The sequence below is a fragment of the Eptatretus burgeri genome, chromosome 5 (assembly GCF_056783735.1).
Source record: "Eptatretus burgeri isolate ZD-2024b chromosome 5, Ebu_testis_v1, whole genome shotgun sequence".
Taxonomy (NCBI): domain Eukaryota; kingdom Metazoa; phylum Chordata; class Myxini; order Myxiniformes; family Myxinidae; genus Eptatretus; species Eptatretus burgeri.
Window position 1 is genome coordinate 109101037 of NC_140965.1, and position 15947 is coordinate 109116983.

Sequence of the window (15947 nt, forward strand, 5' to 3'; positions counted from 1 at the left end):
GATGGCCTTTTCCTCTTTACGACACGTTCATGCACGTGAGAGATAGCAATTAGCCCAACGGAGGCTCGTTCTACCCCCTTTCCATCGGGACACATTGTCTTGGAGGTGGACGATTTATTTACACTTTGGACTTACAGGACATTTGATTAAGCACACCGTGGGGTTTTTCTGAGCAGTTATTCTGATGGTCAAATATGGATGTGGATCACTTACCTCACCCACGTCTCTTTAAATGATGTTCGACACCCACCTCTCCTTCGTCGACGTTTGATATCCACCTTTTTTCATCGACGTTTGATGCCCCGTTTGGCGGCTCTATGGATTCTGGCTGATTCTTGTTCATGTCAGGCTGATTGGAGAGGTGATGGTTATTGTTGACATTTTGTGAGCACTTCATGTTTTTGCTCGGTAATTCTGACAAATGGCTGCTTTCTGCCATTCGTCCAGCACCCAAAACATGGCATTATAAGCCAGGCCTGTGCTGATTTGGCGTTGCATCTCGCTCTTGTAAGGAAGGAATGATTGCGAGGTTGACGGTTGGTCGTGTGCAACGACGCACCAACAGACAAGATGGATTTGGCTGGTCTGCTTGAGGCTCCGCCCACACTTGGCGCCTATAAAAAGGACAGGGGGACCACTTTCCTGACAGATGGTGACAGCTGGGTGACAGTTCCTTGCAGCTCCAGTCAGTCAGTGACAATTCCTGACTGACAGTTGGTGAGTTGGTGACAGCTGGCTACAGCTCCTCACAGCTTCTTGCAGCTTCTTACAGCTGTCCGTTGGTTACAGCTCCCGATAGCTCCTGGTGGTGGGTGACGGTTGGACCGTTCCTGCTGGTTCTGATTGATTTGAATTCACCTATTTTCACCACAAAGAAATAAAAAGTTATTTAGTTTATTTAAAATAAATTCCTTGTAGACTTTCCAACCTATCCGTGCTTGTCTTTTCTTTCCATTGATACAGAACTGATAGACTGGGAGGTAATTCCCAAAGTAATTAACCTGTCATAGTTGGCATGCTCCAGCTGTAAACGCTCGGCCACCCTAATTAAGATCTAATCAAGATAAGATTGGTGCATTGCCGAGGGCATGCTCCCCGTTCATGAAGTTACGTGACTCGAGGTAATGGCAAATATGATAGTGGACACTGGAACTCGTGGCTAACTGATTGGTGTTCATGGTTGTAAAGCAACCCACCATACCACAAAGTTAATTGTGAGCGGTGGCCCCAGGTCCGGCTCTTCCGAGGAGAAACGAGGATTAACCCCCTCATAATACACTCGGTACTCGTGGCCGTAACAATATTATAAATTATTAATAATTATCAATAAATTGCTCAAATAAGCAATTGGTCGATCAAAAAAATGAACTTCCACCATCTCTAATTTAGCAGGAAAGTCTTTAACATCTGATGAAGATATAATGGAACATTGGACCGAGCATTACCTCAAACTGCATTCATGTGAAAATAAAATCAGTTGAGAGGCTCTTGGCTTCATTCAACACTGAACAAAATTGAATCTTGATGTGTTACCATCCTATGAGGAGGTTCATTTAGCTGTTGATACCCTCGAATGTGAAAAAGCCACAGGCAAAGATGGGATCCCTGCCGAGATTCATAAACATGGAGTAACTGGTCTACTTTACAGAGTACACCAACTTGTACTTTCAGGTTGGAAAGCTGGAGAGGTTCCCCAAAAGTGGAAGGATGCCAAAATCATCACCCTGTACAAGAACAAAGGAGATAAATCTGACTGTAATAATTACAGAGGTATTTAATTGCTGTGTATAGTGGAGAAAGTGATGGCCCATAGTAGGGTAAGAATACTGATTCTGGCTCACTTTTCCCCATGTAAATGAATGGGGGATTTTCAGCGATTCATATTTTTTTCCCTAAAAATAAACCCCCTTTTTATCCCAAGGTATATTTATTTGTCTCCCCTTTTAACTTGGAGGTTGAACCTCATTGAATTGAACACCTGGGGGTTGAACAGCTCACTCATTGAACCTATAAAGATTTGTTCATTCTCAAATTCCTTCAATAGTTTAATTTTCTTTGCACAATAATCCCCATCTAAAATATTGACAAACAAAACATTTGAATCTTTATATTTTTTAAGATACCCCATTTGTGCCATTACGAAATGATAAACTTCTCTTAATGCTCTTGTTTGACCACCTCCTGAGCCACAGGTTATTTTTTGTTAAGCCCCGCCCACTTTTCTTTAAGCCCCGCCCACTTTTGTTAAGCCCCGCCCACTTTCCACAAGGTATTCAATAAGCCCCGCCCACTTTTATTTAAGCCCCGCCCATTTTTTCTAAGCCCCGCCCACTTTTGCTAAGCTTCGCCCACTTTTCATAAGGTATTTTTCTAAGCCACGCCCACTTTTCCTAAGCCCCGCCCACTTTTGCTAAGCTCCGCCTACTTTTCATGAGGTATTTTTCTAAGCCACGCCCACTTTTCCTAAGCCCCGCCCACTTTTGCTAAGCTCCGCCCACTTTTCATAAGGTATTTTTCTAAGCCACGACCACTTTTCCTAAGCTCCGCCTACTTTTGCTAAGCCCCGCCCACTCTTACATCATTTCCAGTTCATCTCTGACTCACAAAGAAATCACTAGAAAATTACAGGATGTTATGGTTTTGAAAAATTTCCCAATGAAGGCTTGCCTAGGCTTGCCCAGGGAATTTCCAAAGGAAACCACACCCACCAGTCTTTCTCTATAAAAGCTTCAAACCCAGGCTCCATTTTAAACATTTGTTTTTGCTGGCAATGGTGTTCTGTGTGCTTGTCTCGAACTGTCTGTCTTCTATGGAACTAAACCTTCAAGTTGATGAACTGGATTCAAACCTCTTATCTATTGAGGTAAGATTTTTTATTTTCCTATTTTCAAACTTTGATTGAAGCATACTCATTTAATAATTAAATAACTTAATTAATACATTATTATTTTCTCTCACAGGAAATTGTGTCTGAAATACGAAATGAAAATACTGCTTTTGCTACAACTTGGGGGAAATTGTTGGCTTGGTTGCAGACCTTATGAGCGACCAAGACCTTGAGTGGGATGACTTTGGTGTTCCTTGGAACTCTCTGTCTTGTATGGAACTAAACCTTCAAGTTGATGAACTGGATTCAAACCTCTTATCTATTGAGGTAAGATTTTTTATTTTCCTATTTTCAAACTTTGATTGAAGCATACTCATTTAATAATTAAATAACTTAATTAATACATTATTATTTTCTCTCACAGGAAATTGTGTCTGAAATACGAAATGAAAATACTGCTTTTGCTACAACTTGGGGCGAAATTGTTGGCTTGGTTGAAGACCTTATGAGCGACCAAGACCCACAGAACGAGTTCGTCCTTGATGACCCAACCAAAGAGTTATACCTTGGAGACCAGCAAAATCCTGAAAAAGAGTTTTACAGCAATAGTACTCATTGTGAGTTATCAAGACAATACCCACTGAACAAGTTATACCTTGATGAGCCAGAATACAAGTTTTACCTTGGAGACTCACAAATTTTGAAAAAATCAGTAAATGAGTTCTGCCTTGATGGTTTAAATAACTACCTTGGAGACTCAGGAAAAGGGTTCTGCCAAGATGGTTCTAAATATGGGGCCTACCTTGGAGACTCACAAATTTTGAAAAAATCAGTAAATGAGTTCTGCCTTGATGGTTTAAATAACTACCTTGGAGACTCAGGAAAAGGGTTCTGCCAAGATGGTTCTAAATATGGGGCCTACCTTGGAGACTCACAAATTTTGAAAAAATCAGTAAATGAGTTCTGCCTTGATGGTTTAAATAACTACCTTGGAGACTCAGGAAAAGGGTTCTGCCAAGATGGTTCTAAATATGGGGCCTACCTTGGAGACTCACAAATTTTGAAAAAATCAGTAAATGAGTTCTGCCTTGATGGTTTAAATAACTACCTTGGAGACTCAGGAAAAGGGTTCTGCCAAGATGGTTCTAAATATGGGTCCTACCTTGGAGACTCACAAATTTTGAAAAAATCAGTAAATGAGTTATCCTTAAGAGACTTTGTAAGTTGGTTTTACTTTGAATACTTGAAATGTGGGTTCTGGATTGATAACTCACAATGTGATACATATCTTGGAAACTCAACGGGAATGTGGTTATACCTTGAAGACTTGGAAAGTTGGGTTTATGTTGGACACTTGAAACTTTTTTGGGGGCTTTTATTTATTTATTTATTTATTTATTATTATTATTATTTTATTTATTTATATTTTGGAGACTTTTGGAGTTGCTATCACTCTTTGGGATCTAAACCTATCGATGTAGTTCTTTGTCGGATGGTGCTTGATGGGAGCAAGATCAAGAAAGTTCTGGGAAGAAAGTGCAGGCTTACTCCCTCTTTCTACGTCATCAAACCTGAAAGCCTTAAAAGACAGAATTGGAAGAAGAAAAAAAAAACGTAAAAATATATATATATATAGGTGGAAATCTCATTTTGAAAAAGACATTGTGTTGGGCGAGGATTGAGTTGGGGTTGAGATTTTGAATGTGAGGGTTGGGGTTGAGATTTTGAATGTGAGGGTTGGGACACACACACACATACACATCAACAAACAAAAGTTAAGCCTTGACTATTCAGTTGAGGATTCTGTGTTTGGGGTTCACAGATGTAAGAACGTCCACCCCTTGACACACATTATATACTGTTATACACCTCGGACTTGGCCCTCGAGTGTCCACAACGGTGTATAGTAGGAGGGAGTGAAGCGCCAACCTATTGCTCCCATTGCACACACACACACACACACACAAACAAAAGTTAAGCCTTGACTATTCAGTTGAGGATTCTGTGTTTGGGGTTCACAGATCTAAGAACGTCCCCCTTGACACACATTATATACTGTAATACACCTCGGACTTGTCCCTCTAGTGTCCACAAAGGTGTATTATCTGCTTAGTTTTGTCTTTTGTAATTCCTGTGAATAAAATGAACCTAAAATCTCTTCCCCTTCCAAATCATATATTTTATAAGTCCAAGGAACTGTATCTATTACATCAACAATTTTAAAAAGTTCTTTCGTCCATCGTTCAGTAAAACCCTTTTCAAAATGAGATTTCCACCTATATATTCTTACGATATCACCAACTTTGAACTTAGGTTTTCTGACATTAATCTCTTTTTCATATTTTAATTTTGTAAATGTTTCTGATGGCTTCATATTCGTTGACGTGTGAATCGTGTCATTATACTTATCCACAATATCCTGAATAAAAGATGACCATTGTTGTGAACCGAGTTGTGTGAATTTTTATATAGTCTCTCTTTTAAGGTACGATTAAAACGTTCAACAACAACTGCCTTCCCTTCATTAAAGGTACTGTATAATGTAATACTGTTATTTTTTAGAAAATTCATAAATGTCTTGTTATAAAACTCTCTACCCTCATCAGTCCACAATTTCTTAGGTTTTCTCTTACTTTTATTAAATATCTGTTGAAAAGCTAACATAAGAGTATTACCTGTTTTGTTTTTTAAAGGGACAACCCACGCATATCTACTCCTCAAATCAATAACGGTTAAAGCATACTTGTACCCCTTATCATTATTGAGTTCAATCAAATCAGCAGACCAGATATAATCAACTTCCTTGGAATAAACTTTCCTTCTCTGAAACTTTGTGAATATTGGTTTATGTAATTCATCAGCTAATTGCTCTTCAGTCTTAATGGCATCATTAGAGCCTATAAGTTTTTGAATTTCCAAGTCCAAGTTTCAATTTAGCACTAATCATCTTCTTCACGATGAACCTATCAACTTTTTCTCTCAAGGTTGGATTTTGTATCAGAGACAAATTATATAACATTTCTCTATCGGCTTCATGCTTTTCTTCCAACGTTGTGGTATTCCCATAATCAATATCGTGTCTCATGCACACTTCATCAACTCTATTGATTGGTTTACTCCAGGATTTAGGATTGTCTGCCTCATCTAATCTTTTATCCAAGTTTGTGCCTGGACCACAGAAAGAATACCCTGGAAGATGTAATTCCCCTGGTATTCCAGTAGTTGTAAATTTACTTCCTGATAAAAACTTTTGTATATCTCCTCCGAGTTTGTGTTTGGAGATAAATTGATTTTTTTGAACCACACACCGAACATATACCTTTTTGTATAACCCTGTTATTTTTACTTTTAATATATGAAATATTTTTAGTATTAGTTTTCTTTTACATTTGAGACAATAACTCATTTATTTATGAGAAAAATTCCTGCAGAGTGCAAAAACCTTTTTAGTTTCCAACATGCACATTTGAATCTTAATTTTTAAAACATAAAGAATCCTTAGAAATGTCTTCACTCTCTCCTCCATTTATTTAAGAAAAAACTTGAATTAAAATCCATATCTTGTCGATGCTAATAGTCTTGTCGAAAGTATTGCAAATAGACTTGTCAATTCTTTGTTTTCCTCCTCGGTGGGTTGAGTTATTTTCTGTAATACCACCAATCTTTTTGAATCTCACTGGTTTCCATATTTTGATATTTATTCATTCTCTCTCTTTCCTCCCTCTCTCTCTTCTCTCTTTCCTCCTTCTCTCTCTTCTCCTTTTCCTCCTTCTCTTTCTTCTCCCTCTCTCTATTCTCCCTCTCTCTATTCTCTCTTTCCTCCTTCTCTCTCTCCTCCTTTTCCTCCTTCTCCTTTTCCTCCTCTTCCCTCTCTTCTTCAACTCCTTCCTCATCCCTTACTATACTTGAATCGTTTACACCCCATAGAATATTATACATATATTCATCAGGATTTCTTGTTATTCCTGTATCCAAAATAATTTTTTTACAACAGGAAACCAATAAAATTTCTTTTGAATTTCTAAAAGAGCCTTACCTTTTCTTAACCTTATAATTTTTTCATTATTTAACATTCTAATTAAATCTAAAGTTGTTGGTTTATCAACATCAGCATAATGCCAATCTTTTATTGAAAATACCTCATTCTTATGTTGTAGAACATATTTATTAAAATACCGAATACCCTTTTCTTGAAGGTATGCTTGGACACAGAAATGATAATTTTCTTGAAGCCTTCTTGCTGTCATTTATGTATTAGAAATATATGTTAGAATAATATTATGGCACGAAACACCTCCCCATCTTCCCATAGTTAAATCATTTTGTATTTCCTTACTTATTACATATAATCCTGTTTTTTCTGTTTTCATGAGATAAACAAGGGCAAAACCATTATTATATTTACCCTTATTAAATTCTTTTATTTGTTGTTTACTAATCGTGGCTCCACAAAACTCATTCTCGATACCAAGTGGATAATATTCTTCCTTACGAGACTGATTTAATTGTTCCAGGTCTTCGAGGTTAATTTTAAATGACCAATTATACCCTAAATCATTCATATCATACCCCCATTGTTCTATTCTCATACAAACGATACGCCCTTCTTTATAAAAATTTATTTTAATTCGAACTGTGAATTCTGTATGACCTGGAGATAATATCAACACTTCTGTATCTTTGGAATACACAGCCGTTTTATTTAAGTATATATATATTGTGATAAATCGCTTAATCTCACCAAGTCATTCGTGTCAGTCGGGCTTGGATAATTTTTTAATTTATAAGCATTTTTCATGTTAATATTTTTGTTTATATTATATTTATGTCGTTCAGCCTGTGCCTTTGTGTAATAATTTGATAAATCAATATCCAGTTCTTGAGATACACCAAAGATAGAACCATCTTTACCAACATAAGTCATTTATATTAGATTAAAAATAATATCATAAAATTTTTTATTTTTGTTGAGTTGAAATAACACATATAGACATAATTGACCACAACACTTGGAATTTAATTCTTGGACTTGAAATGTTTGATAAACACCATTCTGTAAGAATTTTATGACTTCAACAGGTGGTGGAAGACCAAAACTATCAAAATAATATTTGTCTTGACTATTAAAAATACAAACCCAATGAGAACCGTTCCCATCATTATCTTCTAAGTTCATAATAATATTCTTTGTATGTTTCGACACATTTGTTAATTCATCTCTCATACAAATAACCACATTATGAATTTTTAATTTCTTACAATATTTGGCAAGTTGTAAATTTGATGTTGTATTCTTTCCAAATTCTTTCAACCACTCATCAATGCTCATTTATTTATTAGAAAGATATAATCCATTACCTCTTTTCGTTAATTTTACACCTGCTTGTGCTATAGAAGAAAGCATATCTCCAACTAACAATCTCGCTTTATCAGGCAGACCTTCAAGTTTTTCAGCAAAATCTACAATTACACCACTTCCACTAATTTGTTTCTCCAACTCTTTGTTATGTCTTTCCAATTCTTTTTGAGCATGGAGTTGAGCCTTCCTTTCGTTGGCAGTTTTGACCGCTGTTGAAATACCACCCGTCAATGCTCCAACCGCACTTAAACCAGCAAATAAAGGAATTAGAAATGGGAGAAATCCTCCACTCGTCTCTCTTATTGAATATTTTTTCAACATTGGTTTTGTCATTTTAATTTTAAGTGAGCCAGTGTCATTCAAGATTTTAACCTGTTCTCTTGTGAGCAAAACATCAATTCTTACTGCTCCTTTTCTCTGAATTGTATTAACGTTAATCGTACAAGGCTTTTGATTTTGAACACAAGATGATAGTTTATGAAGATTGATTTGATTAACATATACCCCAGTTGGTACTTTGCCACTCATTTATTTAACAAAAAAATTATGTGAGACTAATCATCACACCATTATCTGTATTAATCTGCAATTCTGTTTCTTCCAAAAGCAAACAATATGTATCAACTTCTTCACTCTCTCCTCTTTCAATGTATAGGGAAGTATCCACTCGATTAGACTTTATAGTTTCTTTTTGAGCGCTCAGGTCAAACGTATAGATTGTATACAAACTTTTAAATGCTGTCATATCCAAAATAGGTTCTTTATTTCCATTACTTTCACACACCTTTTGGTAAGACTTGTATGCTTCAGCAAAATCATTTTTTTCCCAATTAATTTCCAATCTATCTCGTGGATAAAATGTTCCATCTAGAGAAACGCGAAGTTGTTTCACCTTAGCATTATCACTCAATGCATTATTCTTATCAGTCGCAGTATCACCATCTGGCTTTTTAAAAATCATCCACAGATATCGTGGCTTTCCTTCCAGAACACCCAAATTCCACGTGTAAGTAGTTTGATTGAGTTTAACGTGTTGACATCTTCTTTTGAGGTATGATACACTGAGTGGTTTCTTTGAGTTAAGTCTTCGATTCAACATCTCTTCTGTTTTAAGATTAGGAGTATATTCACTGATATACCAACTCATCTCCTCAATTACAAATTTATTCTGATCACCAAAAGCATTACCAACACCAAAAAGCAATCTATTTTCATTATCATTCCTTTGTAGTTGAAATCTAATTTTAAGACCATACAGAACTTTATCATAATCACAAAATCCAAATATACCTTTAAGAGGAACTGCCACAGTAAAACTATTTTCTGCTTTTGTATCATCATTATACATTCCTTTCCTTTGAATATATCCAGGGTCTGTGTTTGTTCCCGTTGACATATCAGGAATAAAACCTTCGACAGACCCCTTTCCCATTCTATCACTGAATGTATAGAGTGTAAATTTCATCATTTCAGATACAGCAGAGACATAATCAACCGCTTCAACTTCTTGTGTTCCAATATACAATCGCACACTATCAAACATTTTCCAGAAGAAATCATTTACAAGTGTAGCGTTTGTGTTATTCCCAGCCTTAGTGAATTTAAATTTACACAACAAGAAACTTTCGGAGAGATTCAAATAGGTTTGTTGATTATTTATTTCAAAACTTTTTGTACCATTTGTATTCCAGTCTGTTCCAGTTATTGCATTTACCTTGAAGTAATCTTCTTTTTTAGTGGAGTTTGAGATAATAATAGTATCATTCAAATCATAGATACCATCATGTGCTTCCATACTTGTATTTATTTAGGAAAAAGATGTTAAAACTTTTGAAACCCTGATCCAAGTATTTGAATTATTTTCTGTCGTTCTTTGGGGGACAACTGAGTTTTACCTTTCTTAATTTCTTTTATTGCTTGTAATTTATGAGATTCTTTCTGAGCATCTTTTATACTCTTTACAGCACCTGCTACATTTCCCACAGCAGAAGCAGTTGAACCAATTAGGTCTTTATGTTTAAGAATAGTTGAACCAATACCCATGAGAGTATCAATTATCCCATCTCCTCTAAATTGATGTCCAACACCCCTTTGTCTCTTAGGTTTATAGTATCCTCTACCAAGATACATACCTTCACCCTTGTAGTACGGGAAAGGAACATCCCATCCCCTGTAATTATTTTATATTTTCCCAACTCGTGCTTCCTCACAATAACCATCGTATTTATTTATTGAAAAACTTCACGTAGGTGAATTCTGATGGATATAACTTCTCCATTAAAAGAGATCACACGATTATCTTGGTCGGTTATCCTAAAATTTACTCTGTGTATGGTTTTTCCTGACACAGGTAGATAAACCAAATTTTTAGGCTCCATATTGAATTTATAACCAATTGGGGTTGAGTATGCGCTGAATGAAAATATTGTATTTGTTTTTAATCCATCATTATAAGCACCATCAATCAAATCACAGTGAATTAACACCGAATTTATTCCTGAGGATATTTGAATGACATTATCACTGTAAAACGTCCCATTAGTTTCAATCTTTTTTGAGGAGAAACCTAATAACTCTCTAAATGAATTATCAATTGTGAAATCAACCTTGTAGTTATTTTTGACTTTAATCGTTGATTTTGAAGTATGTTTTTGAATGTTTATAACAATATTTTTTGGTTCATCACCCTGTTCTTTCATAAGACGAGCAATTTCGGAAGATATTTGAGAAATCTCGTATGCTCCGGGTGAGACTGTTATCGTTTTGTATCCACTTCCCGGATTATAACTAAACTTGTCATTTTTCTCGGTTATATTAAATAAGGTATTATAAGTCTCCATGGACAATAAAGATGCCTCATATTCTTTTGTTGTGTCAAGTTGTAGTGGGTATGGGAATGAAGATGTGTGGTCGCTTGTTGTGAAATTAAAACTCAGGATTGTGCTTCTCATCTTATTTAATATGAGATAAAATGTCTTTATATTGAGATTTATTAATTATTTTCATGTTCATCAACTGGTCTAAAATGGCTGATGCTTCATTAAAACAATTGTTATTTCCAGCCTTCTTACTGCCGAACAACAATAACAGTCTATTAACTAATTGCGATGGGTCATTTGGAAGAAAACTAATACCTGAACCAAGGATACTTAAAGCCTGAATAATGTGTTTCTCCTTCTCATTCTTCCTACTTTTACCAGAAAGAATAACCTTATAATTTAGAGTGTTCAGCAAATCAATATATACTCTATCATCATTATTTTCCATATCCAATGGTTTATCAATATACTTTGATTCATCCCTCACAGTTGAACCTTGCCTTCCATCTTTTGTGAGAAGAAACATTAATCTCGGAGTTAGTTTAACAGGGGGTTGAGCAGAACTTAAGAACCTTAATTCATCATTAAATATCAATACCTTTTCTTGAACAAGATGAAATATTGCTGGTTGTTCTGTTGGAATGAGTCCTGCTTTGGTTTTTGAATCCGCTGAATATTCATTGTTTTGAACAGCATTCACAATATAATCAGGGGGTTGATTAATCTCTTCCAGTTGTTGAAATAAACCTTCATCATGTTCTAATTCTCCAATATGCTCCAATTCTTCCTCCGTCATTTGACTAAAATCTTTTAACATTTGAAGCTTTCTAGGAGTATATTCTACTGTGGGAACTGTGGAAACATCTTTCATTTTTTCTTGGGAAGTTTTTAAAAGTGGTTTAAAAAATTTATCTTGTTTTTTTTCAAATGCTTCTTCGCCCGTTAGTTTCTGTCTGCGTTTCTTCTTTATGTCTTCCTGTTGTTTTACAACTTTTGAAACCAACTCTTGATGTTCCTTAAATCTTCTTGCTCTTTCTTTTGTATCCATTTATTTATTGTAAAATATCATTTAATGAATTGTAAAGATCAACAGGGAAATTTTCCTTTTCTTCATCATTCAAGTAGATGTGTTCAAATAAATCCTTTTCTTTAAATATTTCATCAAATTCTTTATTAACATTAATGCGAGTTGTAATTTCTTCTTCACTAATCCTTGCATCTCTGCTTTTCATACGTTTGTGTTGAGTTTCTTCATCAACATCAAAACCGAATGATAAAATCTTCACTCCGCTCAGATATTTAATAATTTGTCTCGTTCCTTCTGGATTAGTTTCTAATATCCCAACACCACCAGATTTTAGTGTCTTTAACTCACTCTTACAATGTGAATATTTTGTTGTACCAAGAGAAACCTCCTCAAATATTTGTCCTTCATTCCTCAATCGCATATGTTCCTCCACTGAAATATAGTGATAATCTTCACCTTTTACTTCTCCAGGTCTTATTGCTCTAGTTGTTGTTGATACAATGCGTATCACGGGGTGTTTTTTAAGTAAATTTACAATATTCTCATTTGTACTACACAAGAACCTTGATTTATGAAAGTTTTTTCCAGAAGCAGATTTACCCACAAGATTTATAATAATAGTTGTCATTTATATATGTAATTGTTTATAAAACAAAAAATATATCCCTTAATATCTCATCTTGTTTCACAACAATATATTTATATTTTTCAGTCGTGTACTTCATATAATCCTCAAATTTCTTTTTACTACATAATGTAGAACAATTATCTCTCCAAAAATTATTGATATCTATTGAATTTAACTTGAATAAAATAAAAGTATTAGCATTGTTTCTGATGGAACGACGAGGAAGTTGAAAGTACGATTGACTAAGATAAATACAATTACAAGAAGAATGTCTCCCTCTTGTGTAGTAGCTGTCCATTACCGTTTGGTTTCTCTCATTAACACAATCATCAAAGATAACGAGGTTCTTTTTTGATTTATCCAAATCTTGGGGAGACGGTATATCATCCGTATTATCACTAAGAATACAAGTTATAAGATTTGATTTCTTTTTACATCTCTGTGTATCACAAAATAGTTGAATTATATCTTCAATGTTATAATCATTTAGGTTTTTCGTTTAAATAAACCTATTATATCTTCTTTTTGAAGACCAGCATTAAAATCTTGTGAGAGTAGTTGATACTCTGGTTGAAAACTCGACTTTGTGAAAATTATTAAATTATCATAATCTAAAAAGTTGGGAGTGAGGAGCATTTTTAAAAGTAAGCAGGTTTTTCCACATCCACTTGAACCAACTATGAGACATCTTAATGAATTTGGGAGATTTTTATGGTTGTTAAATTTTATCTTATTTTCCCAAATAGGTAAAAAATCATTCATTTATATATTTGAAAAACAGGTTATTTAATTTATTATTGGCTTTTTTAGAAACTCTATATTTTATCCTAAGTTCAGGTTTAATTTCAAGATAATCCATTATTTTATTTATACAATATCTTGTGTTGATATTTCCCTGAAAATTACATCCATGAATAATATACAACAACAATCCTTTGAACATTTCTCTTATACGTTCAGTTTCTTCCCTTGTAAGGAAAGGTGTGTTATCATCCTCATACTTTACATTCATTTCTCTAATCAATCTTGTAAAGTAATTCATTTTTGGTGTAAATCTAAAAGAATTATTTTCCTTTTTATATTTTTTATTATCATTAATTAGAAGATAATCACAGAATATACATTGCTTATAGGCTTTTGACTCTGTGTTTAATCCCCGTCTTTCACACGCAGGACAATTCTCAAATTTGTCATATGGAGAATCAGGAAAGTCTGGCATATTTATAAAGTAAAACTTTACTTAAACTGAAATTCATCTATACTTTCAGTTGTATATTACCATCGATATCGATATACTTTTTTTCATTATCAGATTCAACGACAACATTTTTTATATTAAAGGTAATTTTAAAATTATCGTTAACTACTATTGAACGAAATGTCATTTCACCTGATATATTAACATCCTTTATTTCATCAAGATTTACATCTTTAGGGTTGTTGAAAAAAATACAAATTTCTCCTTGCATATTACAGATGGTCTTATCTTTTCTTTCTAAAGCTTCATCCATAAGGTTTTTGTTCTTTGATACTTTTTCTTGTTTCATTGCTTTTTCTAGTTTTGAATATATTACTAGAAGGAGAGGAGAAACTTTTGTTAGAGATACTTTAATTGATGTTCTACCAGGTATACTAAAAGCCCTTCCACTGAAGGAAATTGAAGAACTCATATTATTTACCATAATAGTTTTTATCCAATAGTTGTTATATTTATCTTTGTTCAATTTTACATCCTTGACATATTTCTCAGTATCTTTAACAGATGAAGAGATTGATTGAAACTTGTCTTTTGTGTCTTGAAACATTGTATTTATTAAGTGAAAAAGTTGGAGGATAAAATGTTTTTAAGCACAGATTCACCTATAAATTAAACGAAATTTTCATCAAGAAAATTTTAGTTTAAGCAAAGTTTTATTCTATAAATATGGTGAATACAACGTACTGCGATGTTTGTAATCACGAATATAAACATTATAGAAAACACCTCCGAACCAACAAACACACATTTAATCTATTTCATCAAATATCTCCTCTTGAGTTGGAAATAAAACATTGTGATATCTGTTCAAAGGATGTTTTGAAGAGTAGTTATAATCAACATCTTCAATCACAAAAACACAAGAAAAATGAGTTTAAAGTAAAGGGAGACTATTATATTAAAAACACTGATGAGGCATTTAAAGGGCATATAAAAATAAGGATTTTTCAATTTGGAGAACCCGGTCCATCATCAATAGCTGAATCAATTGAAATAGTGAAACCCGATGTTGAAAAATTTATTAAAAAGACATTAAAAGAAATGAAAACTTTAAAGTTTTATATGGGAGTGAAAATGAATATGAAAAGACAAGATGAAGAACAAACTCCTTATATGAGAACAGATCTTCATTTTATAACATCATTTCAAGATTTTTTGAATAGTGGGGTTTATGAAGAACTATCAAGACAAGAGGAGGATGTTGATAATAGAGTGGTAGGAAGTGGATTCAATATTAAAAAATCATCTTTTTAGATATACACATTCTAAAATCAAACCCTCTTAAAGCTTCTTCTTATATTGAATTACCAAAAGAAATAAAACTAAAGAAGGCAGTTGTTAATATTAAGAACAATGATAATAAATGTTTTCTCTGGTCTGTTCTTGCTCACTTACATCCACCAAAATGTAATTCAGAAAGAGTAAAACAATATATGAAATATGAGAATACCTTAGACATTAAAGATTTTAAATTCCCAATGCCACTAACAGATATTCCTAAATTTGAGAAAAAGAATAATCTTTCTATTAATGTATATGGATTAACGGATACAAACAAAGTTCAAATATTAAAAATTTCAAACAACTATAAAAATGAAGAAACACACATTGACCTTTTATATTTTAGTGTTGGAAAGAATTCACATTACACATACATCAATAATTTATCAAGATTAATCTCTTCTCAGGTATTCAGAACAGCAAACAAAATATATCCTTGTAAGCGATGTCTTAATTCATTTCATACAAAAGAACGATTAGAACAACATTCAAAATATTGTAGTAATCATAAATCAGCTGTAATTACAATGCCTAAACCTGGTGAAAAGATTTATTTTGAAGATTATAATAAATCTATCATGCACCCATTTGTGATATTCGCTGATTTTGCATGTGTCCTTAAAAGATAAATACTGCTTCTCCTAATCCAAAAGAACCATATACAAATAAATATCAAAAACATATTCCTTGTGGTTTCTGTTATTATATCAAATCATCTGTTGGAGAAAAGTATAACAAACTTGAACAT

At 33.8% G+C, this 15947-nt stretch overlaps 1 long non-coding RNA gene across 1 annotated transcript; it reads left to right on the plus strand.

Annotated features, from left to right (window-relative positions):
• The first annotated feature begins 3013 nt into the window (after positions 1–3013).
• LOC147027137 (uncharacterized) lies at positions 3014–5269 on the plus strand. Its single transcript, XR_015058700.1, has 2 exons — positions 3014–3154; positions 3252–5269. It is a non-coding gene; the product is annotated as an uncharacterized LOC147027137 (long non-coding RNA).
• The last annotated feature ends 10678 nt before the right edge of the window (positions 5270–15947 follow it).